At 38.8% G+C, this 26209-nt stretch overlaps 1 long non-coding RNA gene across 3 annotated transcripts; it reads left to right on the forward strand.

Annotated features, from left to right (window-relative positions):
• Window positions 1-1690: 1690 nt before the first annotated feature.
• Window positions 1691-25998, forward strand: LOC110835928 (uncharacterized). Of its 3 annotated transcripts, XR_015538694.1 has the most exons (5): window positions 1691-1874; window positions 2006-2124; window positions 6897-8368; window positions 9044-10408; window positions 25795-25998. It is a non-coding gene; the product is annotated as an uncharacterized LOC110835928 (long non-coding RNA). The 3 variants fall into 3 exon arrangements; XR_015538693.1 differs by lacking the exons at window positions 9044-10408; window positions 25795-25998 and adding an exon at window positions 5365-5429 and having other exon boundaries at window positions 6897-8710; XR_015538692.1 differs by lacking the exons at window positions 9044-10408; window positions 25795-25998 and having other exon boundaries at window positions 1692-1874; window positions 6897-8707.
• The last annotated feature ends 211 nt before the right edge of the window (window positions 25999-26209 follow it).

Consider the following 26209-nt stretch of genomic DNA (forward strand, 5'->3'; position numbering starts at 1 on the left):
CATGGTTTCGTTACCACTTGCTAGATAGGGCCCAGTGGCTGGAAATTTTGAGAGCGATAAGGAACTTTGAGGTTCTATGAAAGCAAAATTATTTTATTATCTAGCGATAACGCCATGTGTAACTAATTAAAATGTGTCTTACTCTAATTTTGACCACTTTATAAGCATTAAGGATATTTGGCTGCTGTGCCGCTTAAACTCTGAAAGGCGGCAACCGACTCAATGATTGCCCACAGCATAAAGATGGAATCCTCCAGCACGATATTCAGTTATTCTAACTGTACTTTATAAATGATTTCCTGATGATATTTACAAAAATCTGATTCTAAAGTCTGCGTACTGTTGATGTCAGTCTAGAATAAACGATACAAAGGATAACGCATGTAGACGTAGTGTTCGGTGGGCCTTTGTATAAACCGCAGATTTTTTTGTAAATACGACGATGAAACTACTGGTTCCATAAAAGCAGATAATTAGCAATAATTTGGTGTGCAAACAGAAGGGAAAATGGGCAGAGGAATGGATATAGAAGTAGAAGTTGGGTAGCAGGAGAACAGGGAGAGATGAAAAGAAGACGGATTAGAAGCGGAGGTTAGATAAACGGGAAACAGTGACAATTTCGGAAGTTGAAAGGGTGAAGTGGTTGTTGGAGGGAAGGAAGAATATGTGATTATGAATAAAAGAGATTAATACGCTGTATATGAGCGGGCGAGAATGTAAATAATTATAAAAGAAATAAATAAATAAATGCTTGCTACTTTATTGTGAAACATGTTCAAAACTGAGAGCGATTGTAACTGTAAATAATTAATCTCTAGTTTAGCGAAACCTTGGTAATTTAATTTGGATAGCTATTTGGGTTTAGTGACGAACACCTTGTACGTCTTTGTCTTTGTGTAACGAAGACAGATAAACTTTCAACGCCTCAATCTCACCCTTACATCTCGAGATTACATCACTTCATTCTGCTGGCTATGTAGGACCCATATCTCTACACTGCAAATCAATACCTCACGTACCGGCTTGTACTGTACACAACACAACCATTGCGGAAACTGCATTCCACCATAGAAAATATAATTTCCCTTCTTTGGGTTGCACAGAAAATATATGTGTAGGGAACGTCTGTCAATTAGAAACAACTGATAGTTGGCAGTCCATGACAACAGAAATAAGTTTAATTTAACCCCATACGACTACATCGGAGCGTAATATTAGCTTACGGAGCAAGGAAATTGTTTCTCGAGGTAGGACGGACTCAGTGCAATTTAAAACGGAGCACAGTGATTCTTTGCAAACATGGTAATGAACAGTCATTCATAAGATAGAGTAATTGCGTCATATTGTGAATATTATAACAATTATTTATTTTAATCCGTCTGATCACAATATTTAAAATTTCTTATAATTAAGATAATAAAATTCCATTCATGTTCCATATCGATTGATCGATTTACATTTCGGAACATTTATGGAACATGAATGATATTTTATTATCTTAATTATAAGAAATTTTAAATAAAAATTATATTGCGATCAGACGGATTAAAATAAATAATTAATGGTAATGAACCTTTGAGTTGTATGGCAGTAGATAACATCTTTGACGTACCGGGTTAATTTATAACCTTTGAATGAACATTATGTGTCACGGAGTTATGCAGGTGGCTTGGTTGTTTATGAGTTTGCTTAGTGAAGCTTGTTGCTTGCCTGTGATTAATTTATCGTCTTTTGTTTCCAATCCCACTTTTTTCCTAATAGCACAATCTAAATCTAAGTTGAAAAATAATGTCGGTAATTAAAGAAAAAGGAGAGTTGTGGTATGAGTTCTGTTTATGGTTCCTGAATGTTCGTATGGTGAATGTAATTTGAAAGTGAGTTATCATTTATTTTTAAGGCAGTGACGTATTGAAGTGAAGTTCTTGTGTACGCACACTTAAAATGTTTGCTGAAAAGCTGGATTGTGTTTTCGTTCTGACGTCACGTGACGTGATTTCTGTTCCAGTCCCACTGTTCCACGTGACTGCCGTAGTTGGTGACGCCGTGTGATATTACGACGGGCGAAGGGGACGCCGTTCTTCTGGTGCTTTGGTATCGCGAAGACCTGGGCACTCCCATCTACAGGTCAGTAACAGAATCAATATGTGAATATGTGGCATGCAAATTGTGTTTGATTTTCATTTAGCATTCCAGGGCTCATGGGAAAATTTAAGACTGATTGCTACGTATGTGTCACTGTTTATAACGTTAAGTAAATTTGAATTGAATTGTTCTATGAACGAGAAAGAATGGAAAGTTTGATGAATGATTATAGTTCAACAATTTTTTTTTTGACGTAAATACGTCTATACGGAAAGGAAGTTTATATTTTGGCTTTATTCTAAATATTTCCTTTATACATGCTTTACAATTGAGTAAAGTTTGATTAAGACTTTGCTTATTTAACCTGGATTAGTTACGCTTAAGATGGGTCTGTGATAGCTAAAATATGTTATAAAATTTGTACATTTTAGAGTATCAACATATCTATACAAGATTCTGATTCAGGATTTGACATCAACATTAAGCCAAACGTTTCCTCCATAAATGTGACAAAGCTTTGATTTTCCTCCTTCTTTAAATCAATGTTAAAATCTCAGCTCTTTCCGCAATAACAAAAGCGGATTGTTGACGGCAGTAATGTAACACAACAATGCCGAGTAAACAGATGACGTTTCCTAGGTAACATAACAATGCAGTCACACTTTTTCGTTTCCCTTTTTCGTAACACTTTTTTGCCTAATGACCCTTCCTTGTAGACGTATTTACGTCAAAGTGTGTAAGATCCGTATCAACAAATCGACAACAATGTGTAAATATGGACCGACGACAATGTTCAGCTTGCCTGCATTGTTAAGTTACCTAGGAAACGTCATGTTACATTACTGCCGTCAACAATCCGCTTTCGTAACAAGATAGATGACATTGAAGATAACATTACTTTACATTATATTACATTACATTACAGAGACGTAAATATAATTTAAATACAGAGACGTATTTAGGTCAAATTCTTCCTTTATTCTTTGTCTCATATATTTCCCTTCTGTTTTACGTATTTTCCCCCATATTTCTTTCTTTGATAAAAGCGATTTTAAATTTTCACAACCCTCTTAACAATAAACTAAGTTTAGTTGGTCTGTCATTCAGCCGATCTCTACCTATGTAATTCCATAGAGTTTCATTCCTTATGCAGTTAGCCTCATCTGCTACCAGACTGAATACTGTTAATTAGCGTAACGAGTTTTGGTTTTATTCTGAAACCGTCATCAGCTGCCATTACACGCTACAACTATGTATCATGTCACTGAATGGTAGGAATATCAATTAATTAATCACTGAACATCGTGCTCATGATTTTGCATGAAATTTTAATAGCGAAAATACATTAGCATGCTATATTCTTAATTAATTTAATATAATTTATAATTACTTTCAATTGAGTTTGGAAAAAAGGAAATAACATAATTAACTATTTAAATGCCACATACACATGTTAGCAGATAATGATGTAATAGTAATTTTCACAAAACCGATGTTATAATTAACCTAACCTAAAACAGGTCCATTTGTGTTTAAAAAAAACAGCCTTCACAAAAATTAAGTAATACATATGCTACGTCATTAAATTAAAACTCAAAGAAAGATTCCTGTAACATTAATATAGTTATCTACAGTGAGATAAGTGGGTTACTTTTACACGTTTCAGAATGACGGACGTAAATTGACGTATAAATTCATGAACACGAATGACGGAGATGTAGACAAGTTCAGAAATATTGCAACGCCCTGAAGACTTAAACATTCAAATGTAAAACGCGTGATATCAAAAATGGACTCTGTAAAAAGAACGGTACTGAAGTAAATAATAAGTCAGGGCATTTTAGGTTAAACAGAATTCGAAAAAAGCATTTAATTAAGACATAAACTTTTATTTGATTTATTCTGTGATTCGCTGAATATCTAAGGATGTGTATCTTCAGTAAATGAAAAAGGTACGCGACATTGTAAAGTGCCCTGTCGAAAAATATATTTGTTCCAAATTGACTTCAACTTCTGTCTTGCATAACTACAAAACTTAATTATCTTTCGAACCTACCTTTAAACCTTTAAAGCCCAGTGGTGTCTATATGCCCCACCTGCTACAATAAACAATAACTCTTAAGTTTGTTCATATTAATTTCGTACAATTGTCCCTGCAAAAATCATTAACCAGCTGATCTCTTTAATAGTGAAGTGCGGTGTTTTCTTTTCGGTACGGACTGAGAATATAACCCGGATCTAATTGTGTAGTGCTGCATTGTGGTGGGAATTTTTATCAGCTGACTGATTCCAACGCTTTGTATCGTGGGACCGGTCATTGTGTGTCGTGCGGACTACATCCCAGGCGCTACTGGTGATCAATAACTCTCACTGTGTAGCCCTGAGGGACATGTTAACAAATCTAATCATAATTCTGTCGCAACAAGCTCACTTGATTGAGGCTTTTCGTTTCGTTCTGACAGGGAGGCACTTGTTTGCTAAGGACGTTTTCTGCTGCTCACGAGGCATTTGGAGATTGTTTACACACACGTATTGAGCTCAGAGTTTTATGGTTTTTCTGTTAAAAAATTACTTATACTTAAGCTAATATTTGTTTCAAAATTGTAATTAAATTAGTGTACCGAGTTCAGCAAATTCAGCAGTACTTAAAATATAGATAGAGCTTCAATCCAGAGACTTTAGAAAGGAAGAAAGGAATACGAACAGCGGAAAGAATAACGTAGGAAGTGGCAGGGGAAAGTAAAGAAATAGCTTGTGCCAACGGAGTGGTTGCGTGGTTTTGGCTGATCGAAGAGGAGGATCGTAGGTTCGAATCCCACTTGAGGCATTGATGTTTGTGTTGATTTTGTATTATGCTATCCTGTTTAGGCGGCGACCTTGAAACTGGTAAATATCTCGCCAAGTTATTCAAACCAAACGTGTACACGGCCTAATCAATAAAGCCTAAAGAATATCAAGCCTGGCGTACGGTGAAATTTAGAAAGTGTGCTGTCTCCATCATCAGGGCATGTTCTTCACCTGTTGACGGTATGCCAGCTTCTTAATAAATTTTCACGGAGTTAGTCTACAAAATGTAAAAAAATAAAATATTAGTAGGTAAAACGGGTAACATACCCTGGATCTTAGGCGTAGGGAAATATATTTTTACTCTGTCGGGCATAATGCGTAATTTTCCTTACTGAATTTGAGTCATTGAAGCGTTCGCCAGAAATTGAGTAATTTAGCAGTGAGTTTTTCATATGATACCTAATCAATTAAATTAACCTTGATATCCTATTGTAGAGTTTAATCCAGTGGACTCAGCCTTGAATCAGGTTATTGTGATGGCTGTAACAAAGGCTGAACAGGTGAGTTCCATTCTGTTTCACGTTGTTAACTCCTGCACATCTCAGTGAATGTTTGCAATATGAACGCATTTGTTAATGAGATGAATGATTACTCCATTAACTAGTCTGATGAAACAAATAATTTGATCAGTTGTTAACTGAATACAGCTAATGAATATTTAAAAGGTTTTGTATATCATGTATCATGATTTTGCTGCGTTATTGGCCGTGCTATAAATGGATGCATTTTGTTTGAATATTAATCACAACAATACCATCAGAATTAATTTTTAAATTCTGTGCAGCTCTGGTACAGGTTGTTTATTTAAAAGTTGGTCTACAGGTCATTAATAAATACTCTTCACAATTCACAGATACACAACACTGCATTGTACCTCGATCCATTTAAAACCGAACCAACTCTCATAATTTACATTTCTGAGCTATATTTGATCCTTCTGTTATTTTCTTCTGGGTATCCTAACCAATCTCTTCCAACCAAATTTATAAATGTATTTCTCATTATCTTCACAGTTAGTTCATAATATAAAAACTGTACAGTAGAGACTTTAAATAATGCAAGAAACGATAGAATTGTAATATTTTTGCCAGTTTTCCGGGCACTTAGCTTCAGTGAAAGATCTTTCATTGACTTTGCTGGTTTCGTCTTTTCTCTTAAGGTTGGTGCATGGTCTTTCTCTGGAACAACGGTGAGCGAAATACTGACGACGAAATTGATCCACCCCACGGTGACGCTTTGGTATAATTTAACACGACCTCGCATCCAGTGTTAATATGTATAATGCGGTCGGAGTATTTTAATCGTAACAAACAAATTCATAAACACGAAAGTAATTTTATAAATCAAATTTGAGATTTTTGCAGAAAATTACAAATGTTTTGGTCCGCGTTGGTGAGAAATGCAAAATTTGAAGGCCAGCGACACTTGGAAAACCTAGGCGTAGACGGAGGAAAATTGTAAAATTAATCTTAAAAAAGTAGTTTTTGAGAGTTTAGGCTGAATTCAATTGGCTCAGGACAAAAAATTGTAGCGGTCTCTCATAAGCACTGCAATGAACTTTCAGATTTTACGAAGTACGAAATGCATCTTGAATAACTAAGCCACTGTAAGATTCTCAAGAAGGATTGTTTTCGGTTGATACGTTAATTACTTTGTTCTCGCGTTTAACACTTTTGAATTTTCAATATAAATATGCAAGTCGTTTAATATTCTCTATCTGTGTCCTCTACTTCATGTCCAGCTTTTAAAAGTATTTAATTACCGAACCAGCTGATTGATAAGTTACGTTGTCGAGTCCAAAAAACACCGTTACTGGATCATATCATATAAGCCTTTAATAGGTTTTGTTTAGTCAGACGCGACGTCACATATTTCGAAAAATGCTAGTTGTACGTGTTCGTCTTCTTGATTTTAACGAAATGTGGACTTGCGGACCTAATCCGAGGAATATAAACCTTTGCTTTCAGGACTGAAGGACTTTATCCGGCCTGCGTCTGTATCTTGATCTACTTTTACTTATCGTCCTGATGATGGAGGCAGCAAGCACTTCTGAAACGTCGGTCAATATCTGAAAGACTTGAAGACTCAGCGTCCCACAAGTCAGTCATCTTCATGAAAGTCGTTTTATTTCATAAAACAGTTTTGTGAGAAATGTTTTAAAAACAAAACCAATGAAATGACACGTAAAAGGGGGTAAAGAGAAAAGTGGAGAAGCAGGCTCGAAAATACGTAGTGCGGGCAGCATCGCCATCTATTTTCCGGCGCGCACCAGAATGTTTCGTATGTGGAGTAGTAAATAAAACAAAACTTTTGCTACTGAGAATTTTTTTCTCGCCTTGAAAGCTACGGACCAATATATCACCGCATCTTCTAATTTATTGAGCACAATAGAGCAACAAGACGCCTGGAATCTGTAAGTAGTGATGGCACGGAATTTACAAAAATGAAACTCTTTCGAAGAAACTTTCTCTCTCTCCTTTCGTGGTCTGTCTTTCCTGCATTGCTGAAGTTAAAACCAAATATCATTAAAATCCGATGTCTGCAGGATTTTAACTGACATATACTGCAAGATTTTTTTAGTTCTTAGTTGCTTGACTGATGAGAAGATCCCCCATATTCTTAAAAGACTCTGAGATGAAGATCTTGTTATCTACTACACATCTTCACAACACATTTAAAGTTACATTTTAATATTATCCTCCTCTCTTCGTACAGATATCTCAACCAGTCATTTTAGTTTTTTTTCGATTGTAAGGCTGACATTTTGTTTCTAAGTTTTAATGTTTATAAAGAGTCCACTGTACGTTTCGATCTTAATTGGTCATCTTCAGGTGGTTTTCTTTGAGTGTTCGAAACTACTAGTTATGACTGATAATTTGTGTGCACATGTTCTGTTGCTGTTTTGTAGTGTTCGTACCCAAATTTGGAACCTGGATCTTCACTTAAACAGGTTAGAGTCTATATTTCTACTGCAAGCAAGCGACTGAGTGACATCTCAAGTAATATGGCGCTAGTCTAACGATGTTACCTTAGCGACTAAGAGGATTACATTTAAAACACATTACTTACACATACGCTGTTAGGCTTCTCATTTTTCCCCTTTGGTCATTAGAACTAACAACGTTAGGTGTTACAGTGGATCTTGTATGTAGAACTTAGAAAATCTAATTTGAAACTCTGAGCTCCATTGGAGTAAAGTTAGTAGTTTTTATATGTGGGTTTCCTGCCAGTATTGGTAATGTATGCTATTCTACGGTTTTACAGTTTAATTATTAACAAGTTTCTGCGTCAATCTTTCAAAATAACTGCAATGGGCTTTGAATGACGACTACTTTCTGACTGAAATATAAATTAAGGCGCAGACAGAAGTGACCTTCCAGGGAAAAATAATGTTTCGTTGTGATGAAAACAATGGAAAACCAGTACCACAAAAAAATAAGTATGCTTTATAACTTTTAGTTTTTATGTTATATACGAGATTTAGTTCCCCCATTTGAAAGAATGTAACCTATTTTTGTAAGGACAGGGAGATGTAACGAATTTGTTAATAAGCCACCTTGTTCTCTTAAAATATTTCTTTGCTTCAACAATTTGTATCACCGGGTGTATGAAAATAAATAATTCTCATTTGTGAAACCAAATAAACTTACGAATTTATTTATCTCTAAACCAGTAATTTTGTGGATAGGTCCTTCTGGCACGATAAGTCTGCCTTTTCTTTTTGAAGTCAGCAATAGTGGGATAATAAATACACACGATTAAATATCAACAAGAAATATAAACACTTTCCAAATTACTGGTAAAATTTTGCAAATTGAATTAAATAAAATACAAAAGTTTGTTGCGTTTTGTTCACATGAGTGTTCATGTAAAATATAATCTGCCTCTCCATTTCCGTCGTACGTGGTGTAACAAAATATTAGACCACTCTGGTTGATTTATGCCCAGAGATGAAGTCGGCAGGAAGATTAAAGAATGGGGTGAATTTCCCGCTTTGAATCGTTGGCCAGGTAATTCCTTTCATGCGCCCAATTTAATCTGATAGTAGCCTGCACTTCAGATAATATTAGCGTCAAATGTGCGGAGATGTAACAAAATGTTTATGGCCCTACAGACATGATCTATCAACTGCACTCCGTTATCAGAATTGACCTGGCATTCAGTACCTTCAGTCGCGGTGTCTAGACGTCGCGATTCGATTCCTGGCAGAAGCCGTCTGCAAGACTACACGGCACGACAACCCAGAAGACAGCCATCTTCGGACTCACAGCCGTGAAAACCTCAAATCTTACATATGCATTGTCTCATTCCTTATTATTATTATTATTATTATTATTATTATTCTTCGAAGAACTTGTCTTTTCTTGGTGTCACATTCCGAAACAATAACAATTTTTGAAGTTCAGATTGCAGGGAATAAAATTAAAAACTCGCTTTCAGATCTGCTAATGTAAACTAAATAATACAATTAGCAAGTTTTTAAATTTTTGGCCTTAGGGAGTGAAACTATTGTTCTAAGCGGGCTACTTGGTCTTCGTTACGTATTCTAAACCCAGCGGAGCGATTAGCTTGCTGTTGGCAGTTTGCAGTCGGCTTTCAAATGTCCAATAACCGAGTTCCAGATGTTGAGGCATACCAGAAGTGGAAATGGCGGTATAGTCTTTGTGTGTCTGCGACGTTTGGTGTGCGACACAGAATACACCTGTCCACATGCCGTGACAATGGAAGATACGAAACATGTGAACAACGCCAGGCGCTTAGACAATTTGTTTTTGAAATAGTTGTAAATTGTACTAGTGAACTGTCACGTGTCTGTCATCCAGGTATTTGGTCACCATTGTATTCACTTTCTGTTGAAAGGTGATTATTTTCATTGCAACGGGGTATCCTGTGTGTTAGTAGATTGTATTTAAATAAATTTTCTGTTTGTATGTCTTTTTGATAACTATAATTTATATTGTTTTAAAGCGATGAATAGAAACTGTTAAGTACTTGAAGATGATGAGATACGTTTCTTTCACAGTTCTTTATACCCAACAGATAAAATGGTGTAAAAGACACAGAGTTTCCAATTGAGATATTTCGTTTGTACTGTAAAAATGATTAATTATATACCATTTACATATTTATGTCAATCAGCCACGTCAGGTCCATTTAATATCGTCTTCCTGCACATAAGTGTTGGTAACGGATAATTGATTTTGACGAAATCGGATACTGGAGAATTTTACGAAAAATTCTTAATTTTAATTTGTTGAATTTTAAATTATATTGCACAGTTTTAACCACCAATTTATACAAGATAATAAGTATATAATCTGATCATAGTATGTAATTAATTCTACAGGAAGACGACCGAAATTTGTTGTAGAGTGGTTGGCTTCCTGATTCGTGTTCGGGGAGGTCCTACGTTCAAGTCTCGGCTTGGAGGCCGACGATTTTGACTGAGATCATTCGTGATTTTCCTCAGTACCTCCAGGTAAATTCCTGGATTATGTCTCAAATTAGCTTTCCAGTAATATAATTAAGTATTGTATTATAACTCTGTATAATGTGTTTTATATTTTGACTACTCGTGGCGTGACAGGCTTCATGAAGTTAGCTGTAATGTCATTATAGAATACAGAGGTATAAAACAGTACGTGAAGCGATGAAGAGAACATTAAAACAAGAAGCAAGGAAAGAGATAAAGTTGAAATTTTATATCGTGATGGCAGTTTCCGTGTTTTATATGGAGCTTAAGCTAGAATTAAGAAGAAAAATGTTGATAACAGTGAAGCAGCGGGAATTAAAGTTTTAGGATATATTAAGAGAATTACGGATTCAGACAAAATTAAAAATGAATATAGACACCCCCCCCCCCAAACCACAAAAATTTAAAAAAATAATTGATTATAGAGGAAAACATATTCGTTACGGACGACGGAAAATTACATAATTTCAAAACTTCGTTATTGTAGAAAGAGGTACATATAAATAAGACTACTATTGAGAACAGACTTGAAGGACTGTGATAAATATAAAAGGGAATAACAAAATGACTAGCAGATAACAAGGTTAGTTTAGCGTTGATAGTAAAGTGAAATTATTACCGAACGTTCAGCTTGATACTGTCAGACCTTGAACTTAAATTTATCGATATTTAAAACTAAAAATTTACTATTACATATTGCCGGACAGTGCAAATATATGCAACAGGTTTTATTACTTAGTTTACAAATGCGTTTTACATGCTTTAATCTCGAACTGGGAAATAAATTCACGTGATAATACACGTCACTACCTATCATCGAGCTTTTGTTTACAGAGTCAAGAGTAGAAATAAAAAATCAACTTTCACAGAAATAAAGTTATTGACATTTCCGTCATGAGCAATTTTTCTTTCAACTCGAACCAGTTCAAAATTCCGACATGCTCTGTGTTTGAAAGTATTTGAATTCGGAAGTCATTTGTAGCGTGTGTATTGATGTTCATTGAAAATTAAACAGAAATATAAACGAATGCAGAGACTAATAGCTGCTGCATTTTGCTGACGTTTTAATTTGATTGAGATGTTACATTCGTTCTTCTATGTCTCAGCCAACCTCGCGTCGATGTTTGTTTGCTTGTCGGGTATCTGTTTCTTCCGAGTGAAGATCGTACGTTACGAAAATAGTTTTAGGGACGCAATTCGATTGAAGAGGCGGGTTTTTGTGAACGCGATAAGATCTTGAGTTGTTTTTGCAGGTAGAATGACAAAACATGTTTCGAGTAAAAACCCGTAATCATGATAGTTAGCTATTAGTCAGCTACTTATTTAATCTTACACTTGTGAACAAGGAAGTCTGAAATTCTCTAATCAATATTATATCAAGGGTTCGATATCAAGTTCGTCTCGTGCTGAAGTATGAATGGGAGTGAAGTTTGCCTGTGTAGGAACCGGAAAGGAGGTTGGAGGTGGGCGGAGGTTTTATCCTGTGCTAAGATAAAAGAGGGTCTCGTCCAGTCACACAAAGATAATTAAAGTGAGTATAACAGGCCGACGGTATTGTCCCGTCGCTCAAACAATAGCTAACTATTTTCTCGTGTCTCTCACGAATAAAAGGCTCCTGGCACTCGAAAATACTGCCCGCAATACAAGACACGGTACTAGCAATGAGAAAAGCATTGATCCGCCACAGGAAATTACATGAGGGGCGAGGGGGAAAATAAAATAGCCCTCGTGGAGAGGGAAGGGGTTACGTTCTTTGTCGTGTTCGTGTTTGATCGGGTTGACTCCTGGATGTTAGTTTCAGATTGCAGTGGAGTATCCCTAATCGCACCTCCTGTTTCAGAAGAAATAACACTGGATCACTCGCACGTGGTTTTTTGCGTACAGATTTATACATGACGGATTTTAGCCACTGCTATCGTAAATTTCTGTTTGTCTTATTGATATCTACTACCGCTTTTAGCACGAATGGGGGAGATGTAAAATGGGAAATCTCATGGTTATAAGAATGCAACAACGGCCTACGTGATGTGCCGTGAAGGGCGTATTTGGACTGTCAGTGTACTCTTAAAGAGTACACCTTTCCAATCTCGGTAATTAAAACTACGGAGCTTAGTTGGAACGAAACGTTCCACCTGCTACAGCAGTCCGTAACTCTAAATTTTGTGTTTATGGGTCTTGTGTGATTGTCATTCCAAACAGAGCTAAGATAGACCAGATATTTCCAGACTTTTATAGAACCGTAAGGTCCTTTTTTGCATCCCTATCCTGAGCCTGATGAAACACACATCCTATCACCCTTTCGCCCTTCTGTCTTTTTAATATTATACTTTTGTAATAAAATTCTCCAATCGAAGCCTGGGTCTTCAGAGTGGTCTCTTTTCCTCAGGAATACATACGAATTTATCATTTCATCATGCGTGCTACGCTCTCTGCCCATCCCATCTTCATTCCTATGGTCATCCTGATAATATTTCGTGAAGAGAACAAATGATGAATCTCTTCATTGTGAAGGTTTCTCAAGCCCACTTTGCTATTAATTATGTAGGTACGAAATCAGTCACAAATTACTTACGAGTCACGTATATAATCCGAAGATGGCTCTCTTGTGGGTTGTAACGCCGTGTGAAATTTTATCGACGTTTCAGACTACACTGCTCTAACGCCCAGAAGAGAGTCATCTTCCTATTTACGGCTGTAAGAACCTAAATTCCTACATCTGGTCACTTCTATAAGAGTTTCGTTTTGTAGTTAACCGAGTCGGTCAGGTAATTGGTGATTTTCTGACTAGAAATTTCTACAAAAATAAGGTTGGTGCTATGGAGTTCGTTTTGTCCTGTGTTTTCTGAAGATTTTAGTGAGGGACACTCACAGACATTACTCCTATGGTTCTAGAAACCACTCTTCTGTCAGGAAACGAGGCTAAAATCAGACCCTCGAAGGAGAAAAAATTCAATATAAGGATAGATGACAGTAAGAATGAGAATAAGAGCATGGGCGACGAAGGAAATTTGATTGAGAAAAAGAAGGAAAAAGAGAAGGGATGGTAAGAAATGATGAAGAATGTGTGAGTTATGGACGTGGACGGAAAGAAGAAACGAGGAACTTGACAAAGAAAAATGGAGTATATTGGAACATCTTGACAGCGTAATCCTTACTCTTCCTTCCTTCTGTCTTCGAACCGAAGAGCATCGGCGTAGAAGCTCCTGGAACTGTTTAATCTTGGGGCTGTATCTGCACCTTGCAATATGTCTCTTGCTGGAACCATTACGAGATTGACCTCTTTGTAACGCTGAACTGAATAATGCCTTCAACCAAAACTGCAATTGCAGGAGTCGGTAGCTTATAACACACCACACCACGGATGTTCTGCAGCTCCAGGCTTGCATTCCTGAACTTACTCACCATGAACGTGCAACTGTCTCTAATGATAAGTTTTGGGTCTTTTGATAGATTTTCATAAAACCTGCTGTGTTTATCATGTCACCAGTTCTTACAACCATTGCATTTTATTTGTTTATCAACGTGGCCGCTGCGCGAAATTCTGAAATGGTAGAAGCACTGTACACAGTCCTGAAATTCAGTATAATATTGGATATTCCACAGCTAACGGCGGAAGAGGCCCGATTAACGGGGATTATTTCACGCGCATCGTTACCTCTCGCCCCCATTCTTCATTTACCTAATCCCCATTCTGCCTTTATATATTTTGGAAGTGCTTCCAAAAGGTGACTAATGGTAGTGAAGCTTTTGAAATAGAACATTCTGTCACCTAGCTTCACTCCCTAGAATTTTACTCAGTCCAGCTTAACAAATACGTAGTAAACAAACGGTATTGTGTTAGGCAATTTGTATTTAGATGACGGAGGCAGTATGACCTCTGAAACGTTGGTTAACATCGACCAGACTACACAGCGCAACAACCCAGAAGACGTAAATCTTCATACTTTTAATCGCCCTGATGACGGAGGCAGTATGACCTCTGAAACGTTGGTAAACATCGACCAGACTACACAGCGCAACAACCCAGAAGACGGAAATCTTCATAATTTTAATCGCCCTTATGATGGAGGCAGTATGACCTCTGAAACGTTGGTTAACATCGACCAGACTACACAGCGCAACAACCCAGAAGACGGAAATCTTCATACTTTTAATCGCCCTGATGACGGAGGCAGTATGACCTCTGAAACGTCGGTAAACATCTACCAGACTACACAGCGCAACAACCCAGAAGACAGAAATCTTCATACATTTAATCGCCCTGATGACGGAGGCAGTATGACCTCTGAAACGTTGGTAAACATCGACCAGACTACACAGCGCAACAACCCAGAAGACGGAAATCTTCATACTCTGATGACGGAGGCAGTATGACCTCTGAAACGTTGGTAAACATCGACCAGACTACACGGCGCAACAGCCCAGAAGACAGAAATCTTCATACTTTTAATCGCCCTGATGACGGAGGCAGTATGACCTCTGAAACGTTGGTAAACATCGACCAGACTACACAGCGCAAAAACCCAGAAGACAGAAATCTTCATATTTTTAATCGCCCTGATGACGGAGGCAGTATGACCTCTGAAACGTTGGTAAACATCGACCAGACTACACAGCGCAACAACCCAGAAGACAGAAATCTTCATACTCATCGCCCTGATGACGGAGGCAGTATGACCTCTGAAACGTTGGTTAACATCGACCAGACTACACAGCGCAACAACCCAGAAGACGGAAATCTTCATACTCTGATGACGGAGGCAGTATGACCTCAGAAACGTTTGTTAACATCTACCACACTACACGGCGCAACAACCCAGAAGACAGAAATCTTTATACTCATCGCCCGGATGATGGAGGCAGTATGACCTCTTAAACGTTGGTTAACATCTACCACACTACACGGCGCAACAACCCAGAAGACAGAAATCTTCATACTCATCGCCCCGATGATGGAGGCAGTATGACCTCTTAAACGTTGGTTAACATCTACCACACTACACGGCGCAACAACCCAGAAGACAGAAATCTTCATACTCATCGCCCTGATGATGGAGGCAGTATGACCTCTTAAACGTTGGTTAACATCTACCACACTACACGGCGCAACAACCCAGAAGACAGAAATCTTCATACTCATCGCCCTGATGATGGAGGCAGTATGACCTCTTAAACGTTGGTTAACATCTACCACACTACACGGCGCAACAACCCAGAAGACAGAAATCTTCATACTCACCGTTGTGAAAACCTCAAATCTTGTATTTGTATTTGTTAATTTGTATTTATGTTAGACGGTAACGTGGCTTCCGCGCAAAATCTTTATTTTCCCCTTAAATTTGATCCTGGTTACTGGCGTATTTTTGGACATTTGCAAGTGAATAGTGTCTTTTTTCAGACACTGTCATCAGTATTATTCTGTAGGTATGAGAGACCAAGTTCCACACCCATATAAAAGAAGAGATAAATTTTTTAGGTAATCTGAAAGTTTTGGGGAAATACAAAGATTATGATTTTTCATCGAGTTACAGTAAGAATTTTTAAAATCTAATCTGTTCTTCATTTTGTCATTCAGAGGTAATTCGATGTGATGCACGTACAGTTAGCTACATTTCATGGATTATTAATTTGAATTATTACGCTCATAACTAATAAATTTAGTACAAAATAAATAATCACCCGTTTTGTTGTCCATAGTTTAAATGCCCCCAAAGGGATACCACATGTTGCATTGGGCGTGACTAGCAAGTTAGCGTTGCTGGCTGAGCCAAACAGGAGACAGGGACAAATGCTTCTAGATCAGTGACCAAGAGTCATAAAACTTGTATAAATTGAAACAGACAACAAAGAAACTCCATAGTATATTCATTGCCACCAACCAATATTCTATATATTAAATTTGTACATTGATTTATAAACGACCGAACGTCGTAGTTTAGTGTTTGGCATTCCTGCTTCATATTCGGGAGATCCCGGGTTAAACTCTTGGCCCGGAGGACGGCTGTCCTGATTAGGAGTCCCTGCAGGCAAATGCCTTAAATTAGACCACGACCTCCTCCTCCTTCGACATCCTTTCCAATTCATTATTATTCACCGTCATCCTGTCATTCGACTCCATATAGTCTGAGCTACTGAAAAAGTGTCGTTAAATAAATAATAAATGAACACATGAAGCATTTGGGATTTTTAATACATTTCAAATTGAAGTTACATAAGATGAAAGAATTAAGATCTACACGGGATGAAAGAATATAAGTACATAAACAGATTCAGAACAGTAAACATAACGAAGTGTTGCAGTAGAGAAATGAAATATTAACACGATTCACCGCCTCTAATTTATAAATACCATGCCTGTATATTTGTATTTAAATTTTTTTTATTACCAGGAGTGAACCCAGAACCCGTTGTATACAAACCAATTTAGTCTCGCTATAAACATTTATTATTGTAAAGGATTCGTGTTAGATCCTCATACATCCCTCCAATATAGACGGTTAAAAGTGATATTGTGTATTGAATACGAAATGTACACTATCTGACATAGAGTGGCTTTCTAGTCGCGTAAGTCACAGGATCTTATACGACTCTAAGCTTTCCAATTTTTATATATATACACACGCTTGTCGTAATTTCCCTGCAGAGCCCAACGCGAAGGCAGTCAAGGTCCCATGATCGCCAGTTCGTTTCTACCGCCTTAACTTCACAAGTATGAATATTCATTACATTTCCGTCTCCTTTGAGGATGATTAGTTTATCCAAACACCAGAGGGTTCCGAACTGATGCCTGGAAGGGCCGCAAGGTGTCAGGCATACGATAGGAAGCTGCGAGTGGGTTAGACACAGCGTACGTATAGGCGTTTACGCAGTTCTTTTACTGAACCCGCACAAAATTACGTGTTTTCGGACAGCTTTTTCAGCCTGTCGTATTTAAATTAGTCCAGTCGCTTTGGAATAGATGGAGGTAGTGGTCTGTTTCACATTCCGTCTTTTTTACCACAGAGAAGTGAAACTACGGTAATAGATGGAGACATCTAAATCATTACAGCCTTACCCGACGATGAGCTATCAGGTTAATTTATTATTATTATTATTATTATTATTATTATTATTATGAATTGTTTAATTGGTCCACAAGCAGCCAAAAACTTCAGGCGTGTTGCCGTCATAACTCCGATGCTTGCAGCCCAGATGAAACTGTAGTCACGGCTCGAACCACGAGATGGGCGGCTACAGTGAGTTGGGGTCGTGCGCCCGTAGTAGTCGGAGCGACCCAAGAAGCACGGCCTTTTGCATCCGGCTGAGTAGTGCTTCAGCGTTACGCTGGCATGCCGGAATGAGCTTGATGTTAGCCAGCAGTGACGACTTGACTCCTCCAAGAACTCCGATTATGAGGACGATTAATTTGACAGTGAATCCTGGGTACAGCTGTCTTAGCTCAAACACAAGGTCTTGATACTTGGTCCGTTTTTCAGCCTCCTTCACAACTATGTTGGTTTCAGCCGGGGCCGAAAACTCGATGACATACATGGTGCATCCAGAGGTATCGATGAGAACGATGTCAGGTTTAGTGGCTGTTAACTGCCTGGTAGTGGGGAACGAATAGTTCCAATAAATTTTACATTTGTCGTTCTCAACGACGGACTCAATGTCCCCAGGAGCGTACGGCAAAACGGGTGTCTTATCTATGCCGTAAAAGTGTCTCAGGTGGTAGTAGAGTATACGTAAAGCAGCGTTATGTCGATGAATGTAGGCGCAGCTGGCATAATGTTTACATGCCGACAAAAGATGCATCAACGTCTCTGGTTGCATTCGGCATGCCCTGCAGACAGTATCCACTACCCCCACACCCATCACCATTCGGCGGTACACAAGTGTGTTTACCACACCATCTTGGCACGCTAAGATGAAACCCTCGGTTTCAGACTTTAGTCCAGCCGACCGTAGAAAGGCGAACGTCAGGTCTTTTGACAAGCCCATTTTTTCTACATTTTTGAAGAAGGCCCCATGCATGGGTTTATCTGCATGTTGTTTGAGCAACAAAGTTTGCTCAGCCTTCTTAACAGTGCCCTTGAATTGATCTGACGTCAGTGTCAAGAGGGGCAACTGTCTTCGCTGTACAACTGAGCTGGTGTCGAAGTCAAGTCCGAGGTCATTTGCTGCTCTCTTTGCCGCCTGAAATATAAACGCCCCTACACCCGCAGACTCATGCGAACATACGAATGTCAAAAGGGGGTCAGAGCTATTAATGATGGAATGAGCTGTGCCCAGAACTATCCTGTTGTGAAGATTCTCCAGACCCAAGAGACCTCTACCTCCAAGATGACGCGGGAGGTATATGCGTTGGACAGAAGATTTAGGGTGAAGACTTCGGTGCATGGTCATCATTTTTCTGGTGGCCCTGTCCAGGTTTTTCAACTCGTTAACTGTCCACTTCATTGCTCCAAAAGTATAGAGCAGGATCGGAACAGCAAGCATGTTGGTGGCAGTGACTTTGTTTCTACCAGAGAGTTCGGAACTCCAAATCTGTCGTAGGGTGTGTCTATACTTGCTGCACAGAGCCTCTTTGACCTTGGAGACATCCTGGACGTGACTCTCACTCACACCAAGATATGTATAGGACTGTTCGGCATCAAGATGGTGTATGATGCTTCCGTCCACGAGTTGCACGTCTTCGCCGAAATCCCTATTTCTTCCCCTTTTCAAATGCAGAACTGCACACTTGTCCAATCCAAATTCCATGCCGATATCCTGAGTGTATACTTGCACGGTGTTCAGTGCACTTTGAATGCCACTATCACTGGCAGCATAAAGTTTTAAGTCATCCATATAAAAAAGGTGTGTGACTTTGTGGCTACGAATGGACGGTGCACCGCACATGTAGCCACGTTCACGTCTTAGCACAACGGAAAGAGGAAGTAGCGTGATGCAGAAAAGAAGAGGGCTCAAGCTGTCACCTTGAAACACTCCGCGGTGGTAGCATACCAACTCGGTTGACACTACACGTTTCCCAGATGTTAGAATGAAGCGCGTTTTCCAGAGCGGTAGTAGATTTTCAATGCATTTCACTATGTCAGGTTGGACTTTCAGCACTTTGAGCAAGATGACAATTAGCTCATGAGAAGTTGTGTCAAAAGCTTTTTTGTAGTCCACCCAGGCCATTGACAGGTTGCGCTTATAATGGACCGCATCTTGACAGATGCATCTGTCAATCAACAGATTGTCCTTGCAACCTGCAATGCCACGTTTCGAACCCCGCTGCTCATATACCTCTTTCCAGATAGGATCAATATGGTGCAGTATGCGTTCGTTCAAGATGGAGGTGAACGCCTTGTATACAGTATTAAGACAGGTAATAGGTCGGTAGTTTTCCGGATTAGACAAATCTCCTTTCTTCGGAATAAGAACGGTGCGCCCTTCTGTTAACCAAGGTGGAATGGGCTCTGTACCACACAAAAAAGATGTAAAGATACGAGATAAATGTTTGTGTGTGCTCGTGAAAGTTTTCCACCAAAAATTATTGATGGCATCTATTCCAGGAGCAGAAAAATTCTTTTTGCCAGTAAAGGCACGTTTCACATCTTGTTCGGTGATCACTAGGGGCACATCATCATCCTCTAAATGGCGATCGCAGAACTGCCTAAAGAGGCCAATGGCCGGAGAATCTATGTTCAACGGAAATCTAGTTTCGTAGAGTTTCTTCCAGAATGACTCGACCTGCGTTGCTGTTGGTGGGGTATGAACGACTGGAGTGTTCTTGCTGAAGAGACGGGAAGGGCATACACGAAAGATGGTGTTCTCCTTTACGGCCCTATAACGTTTCACTAACTTCTTCCTGTCCGCGGTTAGTGCCCGTATTTTGTCCAGAGAGTGCTGCTTGATGGTCAGCAGCGTATTCTTGTTCAGTGTGTGATACTTGGCCTTGAGAGAGCGGGCGATAAGCCTCAGCTTGGTGGTAAATCTCCGACCAGAGTTTACATACTCAATCACGCAGTGAATTCTGGATACCAGTTGCCTTTCCAACTTTAACTTCGCGTCCAGACGTTTTGTTTGCTGCTCAGCTTTTTCTGCCACCCTAAACGGGGCTGGGGTTACTAATAACCTGGCTGCAGCGTAAACGGCGCGATTGATAGTAAGAAGATCAGAATCATCTTTTAGGAATTCATCTAAGATTTCGTTCATTTCGGCCAGATGTTTGGCCCGCAGCGATATCTTGTGGTGAACTGTTCGCTGCCTGTCCTTCAGATATTCACAGGAGTTCAACAATTGGTAGAACCGCGTTTTAATGTCGATATCAACAGTCGCAGCTGGGGGACACGGTGCGATATTTTTAATTTCTTCCGCTTTATGCGGCGTAGCTGCAACTGGATCTTGCGGCTTGAAGTCAAAGCCTTTCCTTCGCAGATGGTACACATAGTCTCGCAGGTTTTGTTGCGAGAGACTGGAGTGCTCAGGATGCATCTCGCACCAAAGGGAATGCATCCGTGCCATGTATCCTCTCCGCGAAGGATCACTGGTGGCGTGACACGCAAGAAGGCCACGCCGTAGATCGTCCGTCCACACCATGCGAACGGCCCCACGGTTTGTGCTACTCCCAGCGCCTCTAGGGCCCACATCCGAAACAGGCCGGCTGGAAGTGGCTTTACTATGATTCTTTTTGGGAACCAGTTTAGACTGCGTGCCGGGTGGTTGGCCCGACACACAGACGGCAGCATCTGTCAGTACAAAGACTGTCCAGGGCACGCCACGAGGAGGCTGCTGATCCGATTTTATTATTATTATTATTATTATTATTTAAATAGTATTAAAAATATATTAAAATTGGCCGTCAATCACAATATAAGATAATTAAAAGATTAAAATATCATTTTACGTTCCGTATCGAGTACTCGATTTACATGTGGAACATTTACGACATGTTTCGACTATATATAGCCATCATCAGGTGTTCTGTTATAAACTCTCCAACTGAATTACTGACTTTTACTGATTTTTAAGATTTTTAGTTTTCATCTCTCTAATCATGTTTACGTTCTTCACATTGTATCCCCACATGTAAATCGAGTACTCGATACGGAACGTAAAATGATATTTTAATCTTTTAATTATCTTATATTGTGATTGACGGCCAATTTTAATATATTTTTAATACTATTTAAATAAATCACAATATGACGCACATACAATATCTTATTATTATTATTATTATCCCATCTCTTCACCACTTCCATGTACCCGAGACAGACCTTGTCCCTAAGGTACATAGGGCAGCAGCTATTTCCGGTATCCATATTGTTTTTAGCAAGTGTCACATGTGTTATATAATTTTATTTTATGACAGCGTCTTGTCGGATGATGTATGAAGTTCCCAAAATGGCGGTTTTCTGCAGTTCCCTGATGTCGTGTTCGCCCGGGATGTTGGCCAAATATTTTCTGAGTGACCTGGAGACAGTTCCTGTTATTATTATAATTATTATTATTTCACCTTTTTGCATTTATTTTATCTTATTTTGCTGACTTTTTAACTGGCTTCTGTAGTTGTTGAGTTGGCATGTCATAATAAAAAACTGAAATTACCACAAAATAATGCAAGGAATTTGTCAATTTCCCATGGTCAGACCTTGTCTCTAATGTTCGTTATATAGAAACTCGTAGAAAATACATTTGAAATAAGGACTTTATTTAATGTAATTATTATTGACTGCGGTTCATATCTTTTGTAAAACCACAGGGTTCCGTCTTATGACACGATCAAGTTCCATCCATTTTCCGACATTTGATATATTTACAGTCTTATGTCAAATTGTAGCTTAAAAAGTGGTTTTGTGACCAACATTCTGCATGTTTCACATACGCGTTCTAAATTGTAAAACTGGTACATGCCGGCCAGTGTAAGGACGGCTGAAGTTGGTAAATTAGACTGGCAAGGAATTGGTTTATCGTGCAGCAAATATTAAGCACCTGAGCTGAGAGGAGGGGCGGCTCGTAATTTACTCGGTAAAATGCTAAGCGCTGAAATAGTTTGTTACTCTCACGCGAATGGTCTGGACTTTTAGTGTCCGTATCTGCTTTCATTTCAGCAGCGAAATCTACACGTGTAGAATTTCAGGTTCTTATGGCTTTGAGTCTGAAGATGGCTTGTCTTCTGGGTTGTTGCGCCGTGTAGTCTGGCCGACGTTTCAAAGGTCCTTGCTGCCTCCATCATCAGACTACACTGCGCGGTATCGAAATCTACACATTCTTTTACGTGTCTTGTGTGTGCCAGATTGAATATTGTTTGGTCGTGCTGCGCCAGATATTAAGGTTAAAACTCTCTCGGTATTGTAATAATACGTCCGATCTATTGGACATTAATGTTTCATCTGTAATTAGTGTCTTCCTGTTATAATAGGCTGTTTGTTGTTGTAACACGGTCTAATAAAGGAATTCAGTCGTGGAGACAGCTGTTCGAGAATTGGCCGATTCGAAATGCATAATTTGCCAGTTTTTTTTTATCATTTTGAATTTTCTTTTGTTTTCAGTTTTTCGGCGTTGTAAGTGAAGGGTTAAAACATTCTTTCTGCTCTTTGAATCAATTTAATGCTATCTTATAGTTCAAGGTGTAGTATTTCTCGAAGGCGATGCTAGTGAGGAAAGGTTTTATGAGCTCGTGTTTATTTTATGATGAACGTAAACATTCTAAAAAAAAAACAACCAAGTTGTTTCAAAGTTTATCTCGTGTACCACGAGCCCAACAACACAGACCGGAGCTCTGGTGAAATCTGTGAGTATCTGAAAGATTTGGGCCGGGAGATTTGTTACCGTATCGTGTTGATTTTGGGCTTGAACTGTAGCAGGCAGAATAAAGCCAAGGTATCGGCAAGTTAATGCTTTCAACTTAGACTTATCTGCGCACTTTTCTCCATATGATGCTGATGTGGGATTGCGTGAAGCTTAGGTTTTTATATATATATATATATATATATATATATATATATAATAAACCTATTTGATAAGTACTTGTATTCCATCCACTATATTTACTGCAGTTATAAGAGGCAAAAAGTAGGTTTTAATCCAATACCTTCCCTTTCTTATTTATATTCTTAGCCAGTTATGTAACTCACTTGACTAAAAATTTATATAGGCTTACATATATGTATATACATATAAAAAGTACGGACTTTTCAATTATGTTTTTTTTTAAACAGATGGAAAAAACAGTAGACACTGACGAACAAGAAATGTGGTAGTCACGATCGGCCACGGATGATTACAATTGTTCACGCCAGGTCACTAAAGGTCATTATATGTCACGACTGAGCACGCTGAAACATGATTCAAGGTTGGTCACGCTTCGTCGCACGAGGACAGGTTTCGTTCGGTTTGGTCACGTTTTGTCGGTATTTGTCAGAATATATCAGGTGAGGCAGGTATTGGCATCACAGGACATTAGCTTGTCGAGAGTGATAGGAAAAAAAGGAATTCCTTAACAACCTGCCAGGCTGGCATAAACTTTCGAAGATTCTGTTGCAGTACAATGATTATGATTAGGCCTGAACCCAATATTTGACATAATTTCACTTTATTGTTTCTATGGGGCGATACTTGCCTCGTATCGGGAAGACTTTGTAACACTTGTCGGTGATTCATGCAGTTCTAGCTGGTATCTGGGAAGTGACAGTTGTATTAAACTTTTATCAGTGAAAGTACCATATCTATCTTTTTTAACTTCACGTAATCTGAAAACGTTTAGTACCGCTGTGGGGCATGTAACTGACATACAAATAAAGTATCTCAAATTTTAGACTTGACAGGAGTATACGAGTGGTTTGACTTTACCTACGGGGAAGAGTTTCCCGGTCACTGTGGTTTAGGGACTGGTTCTATCAAAGACAAAACTCTTCTCCTACCGAGGATTGAACCCTGTCGTATGCGATTTCACGTCTCCTAATCCATCATCCCCTTTTCTCCAGATCATCCTGAGTTGTTTAGCCCAGGAAATATATTTCACTAGATAGAGCTAATCCCTAGGGATTAGCTCTATCTAGTGGGCCCAACTGAGTAGGAACCTGAAGACGGAGATAGAGTCCCATCTCCGAAACGTCGTTTTACGTTTTATATTTACTAGACGATGGATAATATCCAAGAAAAATTTTATTCAATTGACTCTTCACCATCGTCAAGAAGTTTTAGATTTGATATTCCATTAATTGTTGTACCATAAATATATCTGTATATTGGTCCAGTGCTCGAAATCGTGGGTAATTTTGTGAGTCTGCAGTTGGGTTTTAATGGGAACCAATATAACTATTAATGGAATCCTAAATTAATGACGTTAATTTGGAGGATATTGTTTGTTGATCATGGCTTATTGATTGATTGATTGGTTTTCACCCAGTAGTTTTGATCTAGTCTATTTTCGAAACCACGTTATCAGATCGGAGAAGGGACTATGTAATTACCTGTTTTTTATAGTCTACTTCTCCTCGTCACAAACGAACCATTGGTTACGTCTGCTTCTCGTAGTCTAGACCAGTGATCCACAAACCATGCTTTGCTATCCTTTTGTGGGAAATAGAAATATTTTATTAAATTCTGGGAAAATGACATATAATGGGTTTCGTTTTGTGCTGGTACTATTTCAAACCGAGTGCATTGATTTATGAACACTGGACTTATAATTAGGAGGCATACCGAGTCTCAGCTGGCTGTTATGACAGGTTTTATAAATTTTTCTTCTCCTGTCCACGAGAATGATCAGATGTCGTTGAATGTGTTCCATTTAGAAAAAAAGGTGCTTTTCATTTATAGCCACGCAGCTAAGATCATGATTATTTAGATTTCCTACATTCTCAGTGTCTGGATGATGCGTAGAACAGATTCTTAAAGTGTAACTGTCTGAGTATTAAATGAATCATATGTGGGAAATAGGAAATGAGAAAGATGCACTTGTAAAATCTTTCACCCTGAAAAGTCTGTTTGTAACCCAAGTCTCTAATATCCATTGTAATATTTTCCTCTCATCAATACATAGGGTTCGCCGTCTCGATCATTTTGGGTACGTGAAGTTTGAATCTCTGATATTTGATTTAAATAATGCGCACTTGAGATATACTGCATCGTATAGTAAGTATCTATGTTCTCTCTGTTCAGTGAAAATTTATCTGAAAAGAGAATGCCTACATATTTTTTTGATTAAGTTATAATCAGGTTATTTTAGAAGGCATTGATAATATTAATATGGATGCTAGGGGACCATGTGTGAAGAGTGGGGTAGATTTAATTGGCTGAGTGCATCATCTACTAGAGGTCTCTTGTAAACATGATGATAAACCACAGAGTAAGTTTGTTACTTTAATGTTTAGGCACCCCAGATGAGACTCGTTTTGATGTAAAACCCTGTGTTGCAGTGTGGACGCACGCGAACACCAATTCCGGGCAGCCGAGCGTTGGTCCGATGATAATGTGTTCTCAAATCGCGCCGACTTCATGCCAGACAGGCAACCCGCAGAACTTGGCGTTGACAACATTCGGAAGGAAGACGCTGGCATCTATCGCTGTCGGGTAGACTTCAAAATTGCGCAGACAAGGAATTCGAAGGTCAACCTCACCGTAATTGGTAAGTCTGCTCAGGTCTATTACGCTGCTATCCTTTTCCATGGTAATCGACTGGCTTCTTCGTGCTCTGGTGTACTTCAATAGGAGCAGAGTCATTCAACAGGTCAGCGGTGTGCGCTGGATTCGTCTGACCCAAAGATAGAATACAGTGGCTGGAGTTTGTAAAGACGGTAATGAATTTTAGGTTTTCCCATAACCACGGGATTC

This window comes from Zootermopsis nevadensis, unplaced genomic scaffold (assembly GCF_977971745.1).
Source record: "Zootermopsis nevadensis isolate Lab colony 2312 unplaced genomic scaffold, Znev_1.0 Znev_ptg000049l, whole genome shotgun sequence".
NCBI lineage: Eukaryota > Metazoa > Arthropoda > Insecta > Blattodea > Termopsidae > Zootermopsis > Zootermopsis nevadensis.